This window comes from Anabrus simplex, chromosome 1 (assembly GCF_040414725.1).
Source record: "Anabrus simplex isolate iqAnaSimp1 chromosome 1, ASM4041472v1, whole genome shotgun sequence".
Lineage (NCBI taxonomy): Eukaryota > Metazoa > Arthropoda > Insecta > Orthoptera > Tettigoniidae > Anabrus > Anabrus simplex.
The window spans coordinates 1,446,900,840-1,446,920,882 of record NC_090265.1 but is presented as its reverse complement, the minus strand read 5'-3'; the positions used below and the strand labels follow the sequence as shown (position 1 = coordinate 1,446,920,882).

Here is a 20,043-nt window from a genome sequence, read left to right as displayed (position 1 = left end):
TAATGTACAATAACATACTGGATGTCATGATTATTATAGCTATTGTAACAATATCCGAATTGTTTTTAGTGTTAATTCACAACACATATGCAAATGGCATACCTAAAGTAAGAAATGACATTTTAAATAGTAGGTTGAATGTGCACTGAAAATCACTTTGCCTACTAAAGGGATAAAATTACAGTAGAACCTCGATTATACGTTCCTGGAAATTACGTTTTCGCGGTTTATTTGTTCATACTGCGTGGTCCTGCGAGCATCCTAATTAAGTAACGTAAAAATCCTGCATTATCCGTTCCCCGAAGAAACGAATTCCCGAATCAATCGTCCCGAAATTTCAGTCCCGTCAATGCTAAATCCTCGATCAAGCGTTTTTCAAGAAACTGTATCTCAGAAAAGGACGGCTACGGCATACTTATGGATCTTGGTGTTAACGTCCAGTCAGTGCGATAATTAGATAAAGTACTGTACTGGAAAAGCGATCGGCGGTGAACTTGCATAAGGGACCATCTTAGCATTGCATTCGGGTGGTATTTAGAGAATCCTTGGAAATCATGAAGCAGAGAGTGGCCACAACAATTGGAAGGAGACAGAGCGTATTTCGACAGCTCTGCTTGAAGACGGGACGAGTTTCGTCAAATGTTCGTACTTGTAAAACATCTACATTATGTCCACGGTTAGATGTTTCCTTTTTCAATTGTATCGCTGAACAGGTTTTTCGCACTTCCCTCAGGGCTCTGTATAGTCACAGTGCTTTCAGACAGGAATCGACACTGCTCCTTCTTAGCACAAGTTTAATAATAATAATAATAATAATAATAATAATAATAATAATAATAATAATAATAATAATAATAATAATATTTGCTTTACGTCCCACTAACTACTTTTTAAGGTCTTCGGAAACGCCGAGGTGCCGGAATTTAGTCCCGCAGGAGTTCTTTTACGCGCCAGTAAATCTACCGACACGGGGCTGTCGTATTTGAGCACCTTCATATACCACCGGACAGAGCCAGGATCGAACCTGCAAAGTTGGGGTTAGAAGGCCAGCGCCTTAACCGTCTGAGCCACTCAGCCCGGCAGCACAAGTTCAGTACGTTACGATTATGTTATAGAGACCAGAACAGATGTTGCACCTTACATACATAAATCCATGGGAGGTTTTGGGATTGCCCATTACTATTTTGGTCCTAATATAATGCCTATTGGTCACGGTAAAATGTTTCGTAAAATTTGTTGTACAATTAATTTTATAAAAATTTGGTGAAAACAAGTTGTGTTGCTCACGAAAAATTATTTTATAAAATCCGTGGAAACATCGGGATGACCTTCTATGAACTCACTTCTGAACTAAGATGTATATGTGCTGCAATCTACTGATAAACTTATAAACGAAGAATCAGCTGTTCAACTTACTGTGTGTTTGAGTATGGCTCCAACAAACAAAGCAACACTTGCTGCTTTGGCTGCAATTATATGTTGTACGGTGGTAAAAAGAAAAGAAATCCCAGGAAATGCTGGACTCGGGAATAAGACTGAGGATTTTACGTTTTAAGTTCCCATTAGTACATTACGTAGATTGTACTGTAACTTAAAGTGTTATAAGACTGCGATTGTTTCATTTGCGCACGTTACATTTAAAAAGTTTGTATCATTTCCCACTCGTACTGACTGGTACAGCGAGCGTGCTTTCCAGCTGAGCTCAAGGTCACTAATAACCGTAATTTCTGAAGTTTTGATGTTTTTCTCTTTCCAATATGATTGTTGCCTGTTGCTCACGGTAAAATTTTTGGTCAAATTTATTGTACAATAATTTAATTTTTTAAAATTTCTGTTGCTCACGGTCAATTTCAAGTTTTATAAAACCTTTGATAAAACTTTTCATAAAATAGGACATGTTCTATTCCGTAAAATTAATTTTACGAAACGTTCCAATCAGCCAAGCTGACATGACGATGATGCTGGCGCTACGTCGTGAGAAGATTGTGAAGCTCGATTGTAAACAAACACTTCTTTGTAAAATTTTCGACCAACGACAGCAATCCTCTACCTTCTTCCCTTCTTTTGATCCAATCCCGAGTCCAGCATTTCCTGGCATTTCTTTTCTCCCTCTTTACCACCGTACAACATATAATTGCAGCCAAAGCAGCAAGTGTTGCTTTGTTTGTTGGAGCCATGCTCTCAAACACACTGTAAGTTGAACAGCTGATTCTTCTTTTATAAGTTTATCGATAGATGGCAGCACATATACATCTTAGTTCAGAAGTGAGTTCATAGATGGTCATCCTGATGTTTCCACGGATTTTATAAAATAATTTTACCGTGAGCAACACAACTTGTTTTCACCAAATTTTTATAAAATTAATTGTACAACAAATTTTACGAAACATTTTACCGTGAGCAATAGGCATTAGTTGTTAGTGACGGGCCGAGCTGAATGCAATGCATTCGAGAACTTTTAAGATTCAATGCTTATATTCGAAACCATATTCTCGAGTTCAATACAACCTTTAAGTCGATGTAGGCCTGATTTACGCGGAATAAGATTTCCAGAAACTGACTACAAACGGCACGGTATGCCGGTGACCAAATTACTATAGAAGGTTTAAAAAAAAAAAAAAAAAAAAAAAAAAAGGATTTCGCCATCCTGATGGGCGCTTTTGTATCTAATGTGCTTTATTTTATTAGATAATTAAAAACTTCTTGTGGTCGAATGTTGTTTGGTTTGACATTATTAGATTTTCGAGGAGTTTAGCTGATCCAAGTTGCTGAACTGAAAGAAGTTTTCAGGTGAAACTGAAGTTTCCCCGGTAAAACTGAATGTAAAGTTTCAAGATTTTTAACTAACACACCAGAAATTCATGTTTGAATCCGAACCCTGTGGTCTAACGTGGCTGCCTCTCACCCGGAGGGCCCAGGTTCGATTTCTGGCCAGGTCAGGCATTTTTACCTGGATATGAGGACTGGTTCCAGGTTCATTCAGCTTCTCAATTAAAGATAATCGTAGGCTATCTAGTGGTGAGACAGCGACCCCAGTCTAGAGAGCCAGGAATAACGGCCGAGAGTATTCGTCACACTGACCATGCATCACCTCGTAATCTGCAGGCCTTTGGACTGAGCAGCGGTCACTTGGTAAGTGAAGGCCCATTGTAGCTGTAGTTTGGTTAGGTGTAGGAGTGATGATGATGCTTCTTGTTTAACTTGGTTTAACATCGTGATCATCGGCCCCCAATGTTACGAAATGTTATGACAGTCCAAAATCCTCCACTGGCCAGAATTCAAAGCGTGATGACGAAGAATGAATGGATGGATGAATTTAAAAAGATCAGTGGAACTGCCCCACAGTGCCTCACATGCACAAAAGCTGGTACAATATAAGAGTATTACTGACCAAGGGACTGCTTCTATAGCACGATGCTGAATCGATTCTTGTAGTCGAAACGGGTCCCAAATCCAGGTCATCAGCCCGTCATAATGGTACTTATCGCTAAGAAAGTAGAACCATGCTATTTGTCATTTGGCGGCACCAATCAAACGTAGCGCAGACTCGCGGCATTCCACACACCATGGTACTATTCACAGGCAGTGTAATGCGCACGTGCAACACAGACCTATGGTGTTTCGCACATTGGGGCGCCATTTACAGGCAACGCAAACCTACGAAGTTCCTCACATAAGTAGACCAACCACAGGGACCCGAACTATCCCGTGGTATTCCTCACATAGTGGGATCTAACCATAGGCAAGGCAGAACCATGGCGTCGCTCATCCCATGATGTTGCTCATATAGGGGTACGAATCACACGTACTGTAAGACCCTCATCCTGATTCACACCCTGTCGCTACTAATCACAAACCTATTGCGTACCTAACATAGTGGTACTACGCACAAGTAAATGCGACCCATGGTGTTCCCTGCGTGATGGCACTAATTACATGTAGTCTCATGGTTCTAATTTGATCATCCCTTGGTCGCCCCTTTTAGTCGTCTCCTACGACAGGCAGGGGATACTGCGGGTGTATTTTACATGTGCTTCCCCCACCCGCAGGGTTAGGTGTAGGAGTGTTGTAAGATTATAATCATACATACTTCATTTTTGTGACGTTTAGCCATTTTGTTGGTTCAATCTTTTTTTCTTCCGTGTTGTATATTTTTTCCGTGGTCCTGCAAAAAACGGAGAATCGAGGTTTCACTGTACCGTATATGGAAATATATTCGAGGCAGATGATCAATTACCTTCTCAGAGATGGGGAAAGAATCAAAACTTAAAACTTACTGTGAAATCAATGGATTTCCATTGTATCCTCTAGCATTCTGAGCTACATCTGATCGGCAAAAATAACAACATTTCACTTTTTTCTGTCTCTATGGATGTTCAGTACGACTATAAATTTGACAAAAATAATTTCGTCCCTTAACAAAGCCAGGAGGGTATGTATGTATCACCAGTGATACATCAGGACGCTATGGAGACAAAATATCCTGAACCGAGTGGTAAATAAATTTTCATTGGAATATTTTATTTTTATATTTCAGGATTATTATACCTTTCCTTAATACCAAATAGCTACATAAAAATGTTACTAAGGATTTCTCATATATTCTTAATTACATTCAGAATTTTAAAAATATCTAAAAGTTAGCAGTCTTCTTTGAATGAACACATGTTTACGAAAATAAAATTGAAATCACTGAGAATGCTAAGAAGGAATATCAAATTATCTGGAAAAATCCCATGTTCTGCACCGTTCTATCTTTTGTGGAAAGCAAGAAAGCCATTCCTGTCCAGGGATTTAAAAAAACACACACAAAAGAAAATGCACTGTGTACAACGGGCCCCAAGTTAATGCATTGCAGCCGGGCAGTCTACATCTGGACTGGTTCTTCTGTTTGTCTCTCATAATTTCCGGCATATGCAGAGCGTTTTCAAACCTGTTGCGTGGTGAAGGTAAGGACTGGGGTGATCTTGGCCTTTTACGTTTTCCATGTTCATTGGCATCATCTTCACTGTCTTCAATCTCATCTTCATGCCCTATGTTGTCCTTGTAAAAGTAAATAAGCCTTTCTGCAATCTCCACTTTGAAACAGAAGAAAGTCGGAATTCTTTCCTCTTAAAACTACTTCGTAGACTATCTTGTCTGTATTATATCCATGCCACTGCCAGGGCAAAATCCATGAAATTGTGGATCACTCGTATTGTCCATTTGTTTGTTCAGTTTCTCATAGCATATTTTCCCTTCTACTCTGTCCAGCAAGTCAACTGCCCCCCCATATACTGATTGTACTGTTTCACCTTGTGGGGTCTTGGGACTTGTATGTAATGTGCATCCTTTTTTGACCAGCGCTTACATTCATCAACTGACTGACCTTCAAACTCGGATGAGGCGATGTAAACAGGCTTGTTGTCAAGCCTGGATCTATGGGTAAGGAGGCTCTAAAGAAGTACCAGTGAAGTAAAATACCTGTCCATGAAAACTGATAAGCCAGGAGGTAGTGAATCAGAGAGTTTCAGCACTACCCTACCACCTAAATCAATTTTGTTAGGGAGGGGTGTTTTCTCAGAGATTATTTCCCCTCCTTTTCCCTGGTACATCAGGAAATCAAGAGACAGACCACTTGGTGTGGCCATGCCAAAAAATTTTCAATCCAACAAGATTGGGCTTACCTTGGATGTACTGTTGCATTTTCACTTGGCCATGAAAGGGTATAATTTGTTCATCAACGGACACTTCTTTTGGCCGAGGGTTTTTTAGACATCCCTCTCAAATTGTGTCCAGGAGTGGCCGAACTTTCCAAAAACTGTCCTGCTGTTTAGCCTCGTTAGACACTGCATTGTCATCAACTATTTTCAGTGCATTTCTAATTAAATAAAATCTGTCCCTTGGGATGTTATCTGCAATTAAGGGGTAACGAGTCCTTCGCTCCCAGCACATCTTTATCTGTGGAAAGCCCAACAAGGATGCTACAATTGCAGAACCCCAGTATATGCAGTTTTCTTCACCAGTACAGCCCAGTGATTTTCCAGTTACTGCCACCTGCCTGATGTTTCATGTACTCAGACATATCTTCAAACAGTGATGGCTAAACACATTTGGTGAAATATTCAAAAGGTGTTTCAGGATGTTGTTCATCTGGGTAGTCTGCAGGTGCATGAGGATTTCTAATAGGGGGTGGTTAAAAACAAAAATTAACCACTCAGATTACTAGATACGTGAATAAATTGAACAACGGAATATAAATTTAACTTACGCAATTTTATGTAACCAGCCTGAACCTCTGAAGTGAATACTTCCTATGGGAATTTCAGGCTCATCCTCCGAGTCCGAGGGAGAACTAGCATCATTAGCATCGTTCACTGCACTCTGTAAACAACCCGAGAACTCATCAACACAATCATCATCTGGACCTTGTTCTGCGTCTAACGAATTGGGTCAATTTGAACTACGAGCTCCAATATTTCACTATCTTTCAATCCTGCTGCAAAAATTTGTAAAATAATTTCAAAGAAAAGTTTATTTTTGGTGAAAATTACTATACCAAATTATACTTTTAAAAGATAAACCTTGTACATAACATGGGAAATCATTTTTATAACGCTTTGACTCGAAATATGCCCCCAGTAAGGATCTTAACCAGAAAATACGGTATTTCAACCCCCCTGTTCATTACTGCATTGCTGATTTGTACTGGTAGCTACCTGATGTATCATACATGATACATCGAAAGCAGTCGTGATTTTCAAATTCTCCTGATCTCATATGACAATGAAAATAATTTCACACAAAATATGCACTTTTGCAATTGTAGTGAACATAATAAAAACTAAAATTAAATCCAGTATGATTATAAATACCTCTTATTGTGCTAGCCACGACGGACACCTCTTCCACGACTGTAGTTAAGGACCTCCCGCCAACACTGCATTCAACAAAGTAACTTCAAACAATGGATATTTCGCAGCCCATGGCTTGCTCCACATGATACAGCTGGCGCTCCGTCAAGAACAGGCACCGTTGCGGAGAAAAAGATTAGCAACCAAATGTATCATATATGATACATCAGGCCGCTAGAGGGTAACTTATGTCAGTTGTCTCAACCGTTGCCTACGAGATACACAAGGCCGGGAAATACAGCACACTAGACTCGTCTTCGAGATACCTCCGACAAGTGCCGCTAGAGTTCTCTTTACTGATCTGTCTCGCCTGCTCATTGCAACACATTCAAATATGAAAAACTATAAAAAATTCATTAAAACTAGTAATTTCAGAAGGCAGCAAACAGGTATGAGATTAAAGATAGACCAAGAGCAATTGTTTGACTTATTTTTTACAACGTATTTCTTACAATATGCTTAAATGAAATTAGTAATTCACGAAAGAAGCAGAGAAATCTGATAGTGAGTTTGTCACTTCTTACCGATTACTTTAATTGTGCCTCATAGTATACGATAAGCGGATCGAGATTGCGGTCATATATAACTTCGGGTTTAATAGTCCTTTAGCGTCGTTTCACTGTATTTCTCTTTTTTCTTCCCGTATAATTAAATTTGTGTTCGCCTCTGTGGTGTAGTGGTTAGTGTGATTAGCTGTCACCCCCGGAGGTCCGGGTTCGATTCCCGGCCCTGCCACTGTTTCAAAGGAAAGTGTACCTGCAAGAACTTAAAGAATACCATGCCTTACTTCTTTTCTTTTCTGAGCAGCTGTACAATGTTCTGATCCTGTGTCCATTGTAAAACAACTCAAGGCATTACAGGAAAGCTCTTGTTTCAATAACAACACAGGATATAAAACTGGACATGAATATTTAATGTTCCCTTTCAAACATTCATGTACACAAGGCTGATCAAATTTTTAAAATAAATTATTCCAAGTTACCCAATATAATAAAAAAGTTCAAGTTTTACGGGGAATACAACAATATTTATGTACAAAGATACAAGTGATCCCACTCTCCAAAATTACTAGGTAACAGACAATATTGATGAAATTATTTTATTATATACATACTCTACTTATTCTATGACATGTGATAAAATATGTACTTATACCTTTTCCCCTTCTTCCCATGCTTGGCTGACACCACAGAAATTAGTAGGAAAATAAAATTATACGCTGTACAAGTACATTAAATTACATTCAAATAACATTACAATTCATAAAGGCTTAAATCGCCCACTAATTGTATGTTCTTAAAATAGATGTTCTCAAAATAAGAACTTTTCCATCATCACACTGCATATCTTGCAGTAATCTTCAAATGTCAAAACAGTCTGCTTCATTTTCTAAACGTGGATTGAAAGAGACCACTGCCAACTAGTATATTCAGGTACTATATGAAACAGCAGATGACTGTAGCTTCCCAGCAATATCTCCACAGCAAGGACTTTTCTGAAAAGAAAGAAGAAATCCATAACAATAACCAACAATGAAGTCATTAAAAGACTAACTAGGAAGGATGTTAGAAAACAGCAGATTTGGGATAAACACTTAAATGAAATTAAGTGATTATTTTATAAATATAAATTTTAACATTTTAATATATCTTCAACTGATCTAATTGTCTGATTTTATTTTGAAGACAGTACAAATTTTTGTACATATATGCCAAATTTTTACTTTTGTAAAAATCATATGCCAAATGTAATTTAATGGAAATTGTAATTGATAGCTTTTATTTTGAAATTTAAAAATATTGGAAAATCTATTTCCACTATCTTGACATGAACATAAAATACTGACAAAAACCAAACCAAACCCCATGGAACTACAGCCCTTGAAGGGTCTTGGCCTACCAAGCGACCGCTGTTCAGCCCGAAGGCCTCCAGATTACGAGGTGTTGTATGGTCAGCACGACGAATCCTCTGTGCCGTTACTCTTGGCTTTCAAGACCGGGGCCGCTATCTCACTGTCAGATAGCTCCTCAATTCTAATCACGTAGGCTGAGTGGACCTCGAACCAGCCCTCAGGTCCAGGTAAAAATCCCTGACCTGGCTGGGAATCGAACCCAGGGCCTCCGGGTAAGAGGCAGGCACGCTACCCCTACACCATGGGGCAGGCAAAATGCTGACAAAACAGTTTACAAATCATTAAGACTACTCAGATCTGCCCTGATTTTATTGAAAATAATTTGCATTCTAACACACTGTACAGTTTAACCCATTGGCTTACTTTGACTAAAGCCACTCATGCATAATTATTCGAGACCCTTAGACACATTAAAAGTTAGAAACTTCATTATGTTCTGTATTGAATTGGGATTACAGTAAATTGAAAATGTTAAGGTTCCACCTTTTCAACACAATGACAATTTATTGATGTAATTTACAAGATTGTTAATTGTATTTGTAAACTGTATTTGCAATATTGTATATTACTTCAATAAATTGTCATTGTATTGAAAACATGGAACTTTAACATTTTCAATTTACTGTAACCCTAAGACACTTCTATGAGTGGAACTCATGAAGTTTTCTGCCATTAATTTTTAGCATTTATATGGTTCAAACTACCACCAAAATGTGGGAGGAGTTTCCTGAAATGGTCAATAGCAAGACCTATACTTGTAAAAGCACAGCCTTATCCATAAATTTTGTTTCATTCTGCTTCTGAGCATGCCCATTAGTCTACATGGTCCTGCGCATTAACTGACTGCATACTGAGAAGTGGGAAACGCTTCATGGGAACATGACTGGTATTTGTGTTAATTTCTTCGGGGATCAAAAGAAATTTGAAGATTGCCTATTGGACAGAATGAGAACTGCACTTTAGGGCTATGATACTGAATGAACGTATAATTTACCTACTCAGATGTGCCAACCTTTGAAGTGGGTTATCAGTAATCCCATTTTTAACTCGCACACTGCCCCCCTCAAAATGTTTAAGAGTCAAATCCAAAACACCCCGTTTGTCCTTTCTAACAGCAATCTATTGTAAAGTATATCATATTACACAATAACATTTTCTCATTACCTCTTGGTTTTGTTATTAAAAAATTATTTGTAGTGTGCCATTTTTCCATGGTGTAAATCAGGACCATAATTGAAATAGCAAGAGTGCAGGCGTGAGGAATCGAGCACGGCAAAGTTCTTCAAACATGGCTCTGGACTTGGAAGGGATCCTGGTCTGATGCAGTTGTATGTGATGGAATTAATTTATATATTACAAATAGGAAATTTTAACAGTGAGATATGGACTATTGTAACATAACAATTTAATTATGTATATAGTAATAATTTAGTCTAATTTGTGTCTTCTGTAAGTTGTAATTAACACATTATATCAGACGAAACCAAAGAAAATAAGTAATGAATGGCATACAAGAGTAAAACATCTAATCTGCAACAGTACACTGGTGGCGTCACGTATGCTGAAATGATCAAAACTACACCCTTTGAAGATATATTAGAAGGCACATTAAGTAAAGATTCTTTTACTCTATTATATTGTTACATTGAAAAATAGAGAATTAATTATTGTTATTGTTAACTGCAAAAAAAAACTTTCAAGCTCACAGATTCCAGCTTGAAACTAACAGAAGGATTGATGTTAATCGATAGTAATAAATGGATAAACTGATGATAATCGATAGTAATAAATTGTTTTTATGAAAGTATAACGTACGAAAAGATTGTTTCAGGCTCATTCCATGAGCAGATCATAATTATATGTTAATTTGTAACCTGGTCCACATGGACAGGATGGAGTGCTAAAATGTAAAAAGTGAGCGCCAAACATCGCATATCGTGTGAACATGAAGAGGAGATGTAAGCCATGTGCAACCTGGACCCTGGAAATCAAGTCAGTGACTTATTAATTCAAACATGTAATGTTCTCCTCGTATTCTCTCTTTCACTTTAGTAGATATAAAATGTGATATATATAATAAAGCCTTAGTTGTCCTGAAGTAGTCAAAGCAATGAAAGAAGCAAACACATATTATTGCGAGTGATAATAATAATAATAATAATAATAATAATAATAATAATAATAATAATAATATTGCGGTGTATATTTATCCGAGTTTAGTTTCCTAAATTTGCCATTTTAATTAGCGTGTGTGATTATTCTATAGTGATATTTTGATGTTGGTAATTTGAATAATGTCATGAGTTATTGGTGAACTGTGTGGTGATTTTCGTGAGCGGTGTAAATTATTATTTATGTAGGCCTAATTTGGGAAGTAGTAATAACATAGGAGAAGTTGGTCAGTACATTTGACGGTATGTGTTATTCCATACTGATGTTAAGGGATCGGATCCTCGAACATATCAGTCTAGTATTATTCAGGTTATAATTAGGTATGTTATAACTGCATCACGTGTTTCGTGTTGAACTGTCTTCAAAACATTATATTGGTAAGTCATAGGCCCTATATGAAGTGCTGGATTTACGATTCGTGTTTGGCATGTATATATTTGTTGGTCTTCATTTGAATATGGTGAACGCAATAATGTGTTAATGGATGCTGGTACTGATAGAAACGACGATTATTTTTATGTTGGTAGCGACTATATCAAAGGTATAGATTATATTTGAACTTTAACTATGTACCTTCAATAATAAAGTACGGTGTGCGGGAGACGTTCTTGAATTTATAACATATTTCAGTTTTATCCTGAGTAGATGATGGTCCTCATTGGAATCCCTGTATTACATTATACGTATACTGACACGCACGTACGTCCTATGGGAGGAGCTACCCCACACGTTGCAATGGAGGCCACAAGCATGTACATTCTTAATTTCTATACAACTTGAGTAGTATCTTGACCAAACCAAGGCCATGAATTATCATTCGCAAGCTACCATCAGTTCAACTGTAGGGTCATTTACTTATTAATCCCATATCCTTAATGTAGATGACACATAATTTGATCACTACCACTATATTTGAGCCATAATATCTAATACTGAGAGGAGGTTTGAATGGCACCATTATTAGTTCATTAATTAGCGCATGTAAGTATGAGGACATCTACCATTTATTTAATTATAGCTTAATTGTAGTTATAAGTCGTAGTGTGACTCAGAGATGTGTCGTCCTGTTATTTATTTCATTTGTCAAATGTGATTTTATTTTCTTGTTCTTGACTCTCGTGTTCTTTTAACTGTCATTTCATTCAATTACGTCATCAGGGAGATATATCCTCGACAATATGTGCCCGTACCATCATGCGCTTGATCTTTAATGGGTGTAGACGTCCTCAGGGCAAATGTTTATTTAAAATAGGTTAGATTAGATTCAGCTTAATTTAATTTTCCGTACAGGAAGAACGTTATTAGATAGGATCTTGTTACGGAAATAAATCTGAATAATAATTTATGTGATTTGGTAAATGAGATATATAACAGGATAATTATAAATTTGGAGCAGCTAATGTTCATATGACAAAATAACTATATTTATTTCAATGGACATACGACATATGGATAGTAATTGAAAGAAAGAGCAAACTAAAGATTGATGTAAACTAATGTTCGTATAACGGAACAATGATACTCGATAAGCAATGCAATTGATTGTCCCTTGCATTACGTTGTGATAAACTTATATTACTAACCGTTAGTCCCATTTTACGGGAACAACTTAAATATTAATTTCAATTATGGACTTGAATGTTGTCAGAACAATTCCTATTTTATTTTCAATTTAACATTCTCTGGTTTTGTCGAAATAATAGCATACGGATGTTTATCGAATAAAATGTGACTGACCAGAATATCTCAGTTGTTTTCTGGGTAGAATAGATATATTCAATCATCCACGATCATATACAACGTTATTACATCTATTAGTAAGTCTTAAATATCATGAATACGCAAAATTGGGGACGATCATGATTAGATACCACCATTCAGTATACCAAATAATATAATATTAAGTTCAGAATAATTGAATGTCAATCAACTCAGCAGTCTATGTAACTGTGTTTAATCAACATCATAGCATCTTTAGCTAGCTGTGGCGTTCATCAACTTCAAACTGATCTCGTTGGTAAAAAGGACCTGTGAAAGACCCTGAGTGCGAAGATCCATGCCACTGACTGTATGGGTGCAGTAGCTTGTTTCGCACCCAGCAGCTGCTTTTCAGTGTAGGTTTTCTTGAAACATACTTCCCCCCTGAGATGACATTTTAGTCTTCAGAACCCTAAGCGATTCCAGTGCAGATGTAATTTATGTAGGCCTGAATTCTGCCCGATTTTTCTTAACACTGAAAACTCTTCCTGTGGGAGAGTAACTGTGAGGTACACTTAATACTGCAAATACAACATTACTGAAGGTTTTATACTTAATTTGTCCACTTCCATTTTTAAGCTCTGCAATGTTACCCCAGTTCACATCAATGTTAGCTCCATGTACAATATATTTAGGGAAAGTATCACACTGGTAAACTGCAAACTCCTCTTCAAGTTTGCCTTGATCAAACTTAGGAAACTTCAAACAACATATTCAAGATATGAACAGGAAACCTTCATGCTGAGAGAGATGTCTACAACTTCAACATGATGAAGAAATTCATCATCAAGGGGAAATTTCCTGATAATGTTACTGCAAGCTGCTATGCAGAATTATAAAACATTGGCTTTCTGGTATTTCCTCCTCTTGAATTCAGCACTCAAAAGCAAGGTAGATTCTGACTGAACAGAACATGGCTGAACAAATCTGACTAATAGGTCAGTTAAAAGACCAGCATGTTTCCTCCTAAGAAGATGTATGGCTGGAGCATCTTGTTGCACATATAAATTCACTGAGTTAAAGACAGGAAGTGTACTCTGAAGAAAGTAGCAAAACGGTTTTGTGTGTGGGTCTTGTAAGATAGATTTTACTGTTTCAAACTGCTTGGTGCTGTTATTTTTATGGTGGGGCTCACTACAAAACATGAGTATCAAAGCTTCCCACTGCTCAAGAACTCAAAATTTTGAGACCCTCTGTGCCACAAACAGCCTGATATACTTTCAACGTGTTTTGCCTTTTTCGAATTCTTATCAAGATAGTAATATAACTGAACCAAAAAGTTCTCTACACTGACCGGTAATTGGGCTGCTGCTTTTTGTGCACAGATTTGTATGAGATGACATGAACCCAGGACATAAACAGAAGAATGCCTGTTCTTCACAAATTTGGCAATATCTTTATTTCCCCTATCAGTGTGTATGCACTGTCAGATAAAAAAGAAATGCAATTTTCACATGGAATGGCTAAAGAAGACAATTCACTATTAAGAACAGAGAAAATTCCCTCGTATATGTTGTCAGTACTCTCTAACAATGACAATAGAAGAGTTGATGATATATGGCCTCTCTAAGCATTAAAGAAAGACTTGCAAAAGTCCACTTATTTCCTGTTTTGCCTCAGATGCCATGTATTGAACTAAAGCAGAGGTTTTTAGTTCTTGCACAACCATATTTCTGAGACATTTTAGTCTGGGAATATTGATCTAAATAAATTTCCAGTGTGGTCTGAAACTGATAACAGAATATTATGCTCCAAAAGAAATAATTCGGCATATGTCACCGCAGTTTCCTTACTTTTTACAAAGGACGATGAAACAGACTGGTTTCATAATTTTCGTTCACCATATGTGTGATGTTTCTTGGATTCTACACGTCTTCTGCAATCATCTTGTCTACCGTACACACACACACACTCTCTCTCTCTCTCTCTCTCTCTCTCTCTCTCTCTCTCTCTCTCTCTCTCTCTCTCTCTGTGTGTGTGTGTGTAAAACACGTGGTTTTCAATAGCACGTGAAGCAAGTAGGCATGGCCATTTGTTTGTGTAACTGTCTCGATATTTCTGTAACACTTGTCTTCTTAGAAGATTTTATTTGAGAATTGCTCCGCTTCATTTTACAAAACCAATTGCTTCTTTTCGAATCAATGACTAGGATAATTGAATTCAAATGCGCTAAATATATCACTCACATCTCTGCACAAACAAGAGAGAGCCGAACGCACGCACTGGAGAACAGCAGAGCAAGGAGTAGAGCCTACTTCATGGCTGACTATGCATCACTGTAGCTAAGAGAGCAGCCTACATCTATGTAGCTGGCCATGATTTCACAACGTTTGCGGGAAACAAAAGGAAGTGGCGACCAAATAACTGCCAAATATGTTTATTAGTTGCCAACTTATAAACACAAACGAAGAGGGTTGACCAGTAATGCCCTAAGGAATTGAACATTTTTTTTACTTCTTTCCTTTTTTGTCCGTAGAAATAATTTTTATCATGATAATGTTGCTTTTCCATAATAATTTTCCTTTCGACCGTAATCGCGATGTGAAATCCGTAATCATTACGGAAAATCTGTAATAGTTGGCACCTCTGCCTACTGTAGCTCAGTTAGTTTGCATGATTAAATGTGTCTGCTCTATTACTGCTTATCACATTTTGACACGTTCAATGTTAGTAATACTCTAATATTACCTACATATCACTAAAAAGCTTTAGGCATATTTTACCCTTTTTTAAAGGTCATATTTAGCTAGATTTTACAGCATATTTGCTTGCATACTCTATACTTCTTTAGGTCATAAACGTCTGAGCCCTAGTAATGACATTCAGAGCATGACTAGTGTCGTGGTTCATAGAAAATAGTAAGCTGTGCTGCAAAAACATTTCTTGTCCATTGAGGAAAGCAATGGCAAACTACTTTACTCCTCATCCTGTCTAGTATGCCTCATTTTGGTGCCAACCTAAGTTTTAATCTTTCAGGATACAACCAGCCTTCGGGCTGATGACCTAACAGACAGACAACTGTTTGTTTAAAAATTATTTTGACAAAGTAAAGGGGTATGATAAGTGCAATGGCTTAGCTGCTGGCTCCTCACCCAAGTGGCTGGTGATTAAATCCCAGTCAATCCTGAGTAGAATTTTCACCTGAGAAGTCACGTGGTGTCAAGAAGGGCATCTGGCCTTAAAACCTTAGTCAAAACCAAAATGAGCCTGAGTGGCTACAGTGACCCTAGAAATACCAGGGATAAGCTGAAGTAAGTTTTTACTTTGACCAAGTACTAGTTATAACATAGGATTTTTCAACTAAACCAGTCTTCTTGCTATGCCATCTTCTATCAAAGGTTGACAATCATCACGGCTATTCTAATCTTTAAGTCGGCCTCAAGTTAAAAAAAAAAAAATTGTGCTCACCTCGAAGCAGTCCCTCAGGTTCTTCAGCCAGGAGATTCTTCTTCGGCCAGGTATCTGTTGTCCTGAGATCTTCTAGGACCCAATACTTTTCATTCCACATCACATTTCCACTTCTTGATGGAATAAAATACTTCAGTCTTCTTGCTTAGTTTTATCATCACCTTGGTATCCCTCACTCTTTCAGTCCACAAGATATGTAACATTTGCTGACAGACCCACATTTCGAAGGCTTCCAGATTCTGGCACAGGATCTGTGTTAGAGAGTCCATCCTTCCATTCCATACAATAGTGTGGAAAATACATAGCCCCTGGCCAACTAGATTGAGAATACATTTGTTGAGGAGCTTCTTCATTTTAATGAAAGTGTTATGCATATGCTTAATTCTTGCCTTGATCTATTGCCTTAGTTCCCACTGTTCATTCAGATTACAACCAAGGTACTTATACTGTCAAACACGCTTGACCTCCTTGGTGCCACAGACAGGTCTAGCCTGGATGGACCTCTGCTTGGTCCTTTTAATGTTCACCTTGAGCCCCCAGTTATTGTAAACTGTGTTGACTCTTTCCAGTGAGGTTTGAAAATTTTGTTTACCATCTGTAAACAGCACGTTATCATCTGCATAGTGAATGTTGTTGCAGCACTTTTCGTTGATGCAGATGCCTTCTGTTGTGGCCATCTCCAGCGCTTTGTCCAGTACTGCCTGCAAGTAGATATTAACCCGATGAGTGCTACGCCCGCCTATAGACGGGCTGACGCGGCCGGTCCACCAGTGCTACGCCCTTCTATAGACGGTGCGCGAGAATTTCAATTTTTTTGAGTTTCCTGATTCGCTTTTGAGTGCGAATTTGATCTCTGACATGTTCAGCCATCTGTTGGGCATTATGTAGAACTATCTGATCAGAGATTATAGCTTCTGGAAGTAACTTACAGAGCCTTTTGTAGACGTCTGTGGAGTTCATCTGTGATGTAAACAAACATGGCAGAACTACAATCTATTTGATCTTGCAGCGATGTTATTTCGGTTCACAGAATCTTTCAGTTATTAACCACAGCGGAAAGTGATGATGGAGATGATCATTTTAAGGAATTTTTAAGAGAGACTGATAGAGTGCTGAAAATACTGTATGTGAGAGAAAAACAGAGCCTCCTTCTAAACGAAAGAAGAAAAACACGGTGAGTACAAAAGCAATTTTATCACTAATTTCGTGGTGGACGGATTACTTTTCTTCACCAGAGTTTCAGGTAACTGTGACAGGCTCTGAGGACCAAGTAGTGTTTGATGACAACTGGAAAATGATTGATTTTTTAGAAATTTTGTGCCAGTGGAGTTGGTGCAGATAGCTGAACAAATCGGCATCACAAACAACCAATAGAAAACATTTAGCTATCACCACATTCCAGGTTTGAAAATTATTTTAAAATATCAACTTATATACTCATACCTGCCAACTTTTAGAAACCAAAAATAGGAAGATTTTTTAATTCTTGGATTTCATCACATATATTCCACCAAGGTCTACGTGAAAAAAGGTCAGGATAAAAGGCATACTTGTCTACAGTTACGATGCGAATTGACCATTAAATTTAAAATCTTAAACTAAGAAAACAAAAATGGTTACAAGAAAATGTACCTAATCACTCTCATTTATGACATTAATATACGAATAATATTTGTCACACCGACACGCGCAACAAAATGCATAATACCGTATATTCTCGCGTAATTAACGCACTTTTTTGACGAAAAATACAGGCGAAAACTTCGGATGCGATTCAAGGAAATCGGATATTTACAAATTATTTACAATTCATTTACATTTAAAAGATACTGGTACATCAAATATAATCCAAACACAATTGGTTCAACCCATTTGCAGTTATCGTCATTTGGCGTAAAATTCCGGCGTAAAATTTTTTCTGAAAAGTCAAATAGGGTACATCAGATAAGTTAGACACGTGGGTTTGAAGTACCGACACTGGAAAACATTCTTCCCATTACGAGCTGACAATACGACCTGAATGACATACCGAAAAAAAAAAAAACCCTGTCCAACACGAGAAGGGCCGGGCATCGATGGAGGGACCCTGCTACATTACCCCAAACCGTTCGTATCCAATCTTGTACGATTGACGTGTCCATCCACCTTTTTTCTTGAATACGAACGTGGATCACTCGCGGAAATTTTGCTTTAGGTATTGTTTTTCGTTTTAGAACAATGTAAGCTGCAAGCTTTCTGCCATCAGCTTGTTACAGCAAGCATTGCAGTACATCGTTGTTTTTTTGCTTCCGGTAGCGCGTGCGATAACACTGTACGTTCCTTTCTTATCAATTGTTCGACTTAATGGTATATGGAAACTGATTGGCGTCCGACCTGCGGTTCCTATAAGGGAGATAAAATATTCCTTCACTTTACGCTTCTCAATCACAAAGCGCTGAAAATGGTTGAAATCATTCGTCACTTTTTGGCATAATGTTGTTCTTCGTCGAAGAGAAAGTCCATTTCTCTTCATAAAATTAATTCAGCCTCGGCTAACCTTCAAATACGGTACGAGACAATGATTCCACGTGCCGCGGCTATTTCTCATTCTTTAAAATGCAGCATTTTGTGAGAAACGGCTTATCCAACATTGCGTAACAAAATCATATAGCCTAGTTAAGCAGATAATCCTCTACTTGCGGAAACTTGCCACTTTTTGGTCCGCGAAATGCTTTGCGAGACTTGTTGGCCGCTTGAAGTGCACTTCTGTTACCGCGGTAGCGCATGTTTCATTTGCACACTGAAAAATTGCTGCCCGCTGCTCTATTCACTATGTTTCGGCGTAAATGATCACCGCAAGTTCGTATGATGCAGTATTAATCGAGTACTGTGGACTGACAAACAATTTTGAGATCACATTATGTCCCGTACGCGAAACACTCGTAAAACTAGTGCAGTGGGATTTCCTGCCTGTTTTCGCAACAGGAAGCCTGCTACCTGAGTAGTTGGCATCTTTATTTCGAAAAGCATCCGGAGCTGAGTGATGGATCTTCAAAGTTGTGGGTGCGTCGAATTCCACTTTGGACCCAAAAATATTGGGATGTGTAAATTATTCAAGGGCGTCGATTACGGTTCGCGGGAAAATACGGTAGTTTCCTTCAATAGCCGGTAAAATGTACAGAAATTTATAGGCATCTCTGAGCACTTGGAGATAACGTTTGTCATATTTTTTGGCCATAACGAGAAAAGAAAATACCAGAAACGGTCATAGAAATGCAAGGAAAAACACGTGGCCTACAACTCCGACGAAACTACGCACAGAAACGATGTTAACAGCGCGCGAACAACACAATAACAAACTCATTCTTTCGTCCCGATTAACTGAGTCGTTAGCGCGCGCGAGCCTCTTGTGGGGCCTGTTCCACAAAAGTATGGTCTTGTACATTACAAGTAAATTCTCTAGTAACTTGTACAAATACCAGAGTTTCTGTTCCACAAAAGAATTTTCTACAGTTGTACTTTACTACTCCATACTTACAAATTACTAGTGAATTTTTGTAGGCGTGTTCCACAAAAGTACTAGTACTTGTAACTTACTAGCGAATTGAGAAGAATTCTCTACCAGTGAAAGGTCAATAATATATAAATGTACTAGTGCTATTTAAATACGCTTATTTTGGATACATTTTGATAAATATGTGGTCTAGCAGTTAGTGATAGTGATGGTGATGAAAATGAAAACTATCGTCTGTACAGGGAAAGAATAAACTTCCAGTTTAACACTGTATTTGAATACAATGAACGTTTTAGTTAAGCACAATATAGTGGAAGAACTTTTGATAGATATTGGCCATAGCTTAACATATCCTACGAACAGAAATAAATCTCTCTCTGCTAAACAACATTTACGAACAACATTAC

The 20,043-nt window shown here is 37.8% G+C and overlaps 1 protein-coding gene across 1 annotated transcript in view; it reads right to left on the bottom strand.

Moving 5' to 3' along the window:
* Positions 1-7,785: 7,785 nt before the first annotated feature.
* Polr2A (RNA polymerase II subunit RpII215) overlaps positions 7,786-20,043 on the bottom strand; it is a 364,959-nt gene continuing 352,701 nt past the window's right edge. Inside the window, exon 26 of the mRNA XM_067137935.2 lies at positions 7,786-8,388. The gene's annotated coding sequence lies outside the window, so the exon portion shown is untranslated. The remainder of the gene's footprint in view (positions 8,389-20,043) is intronic.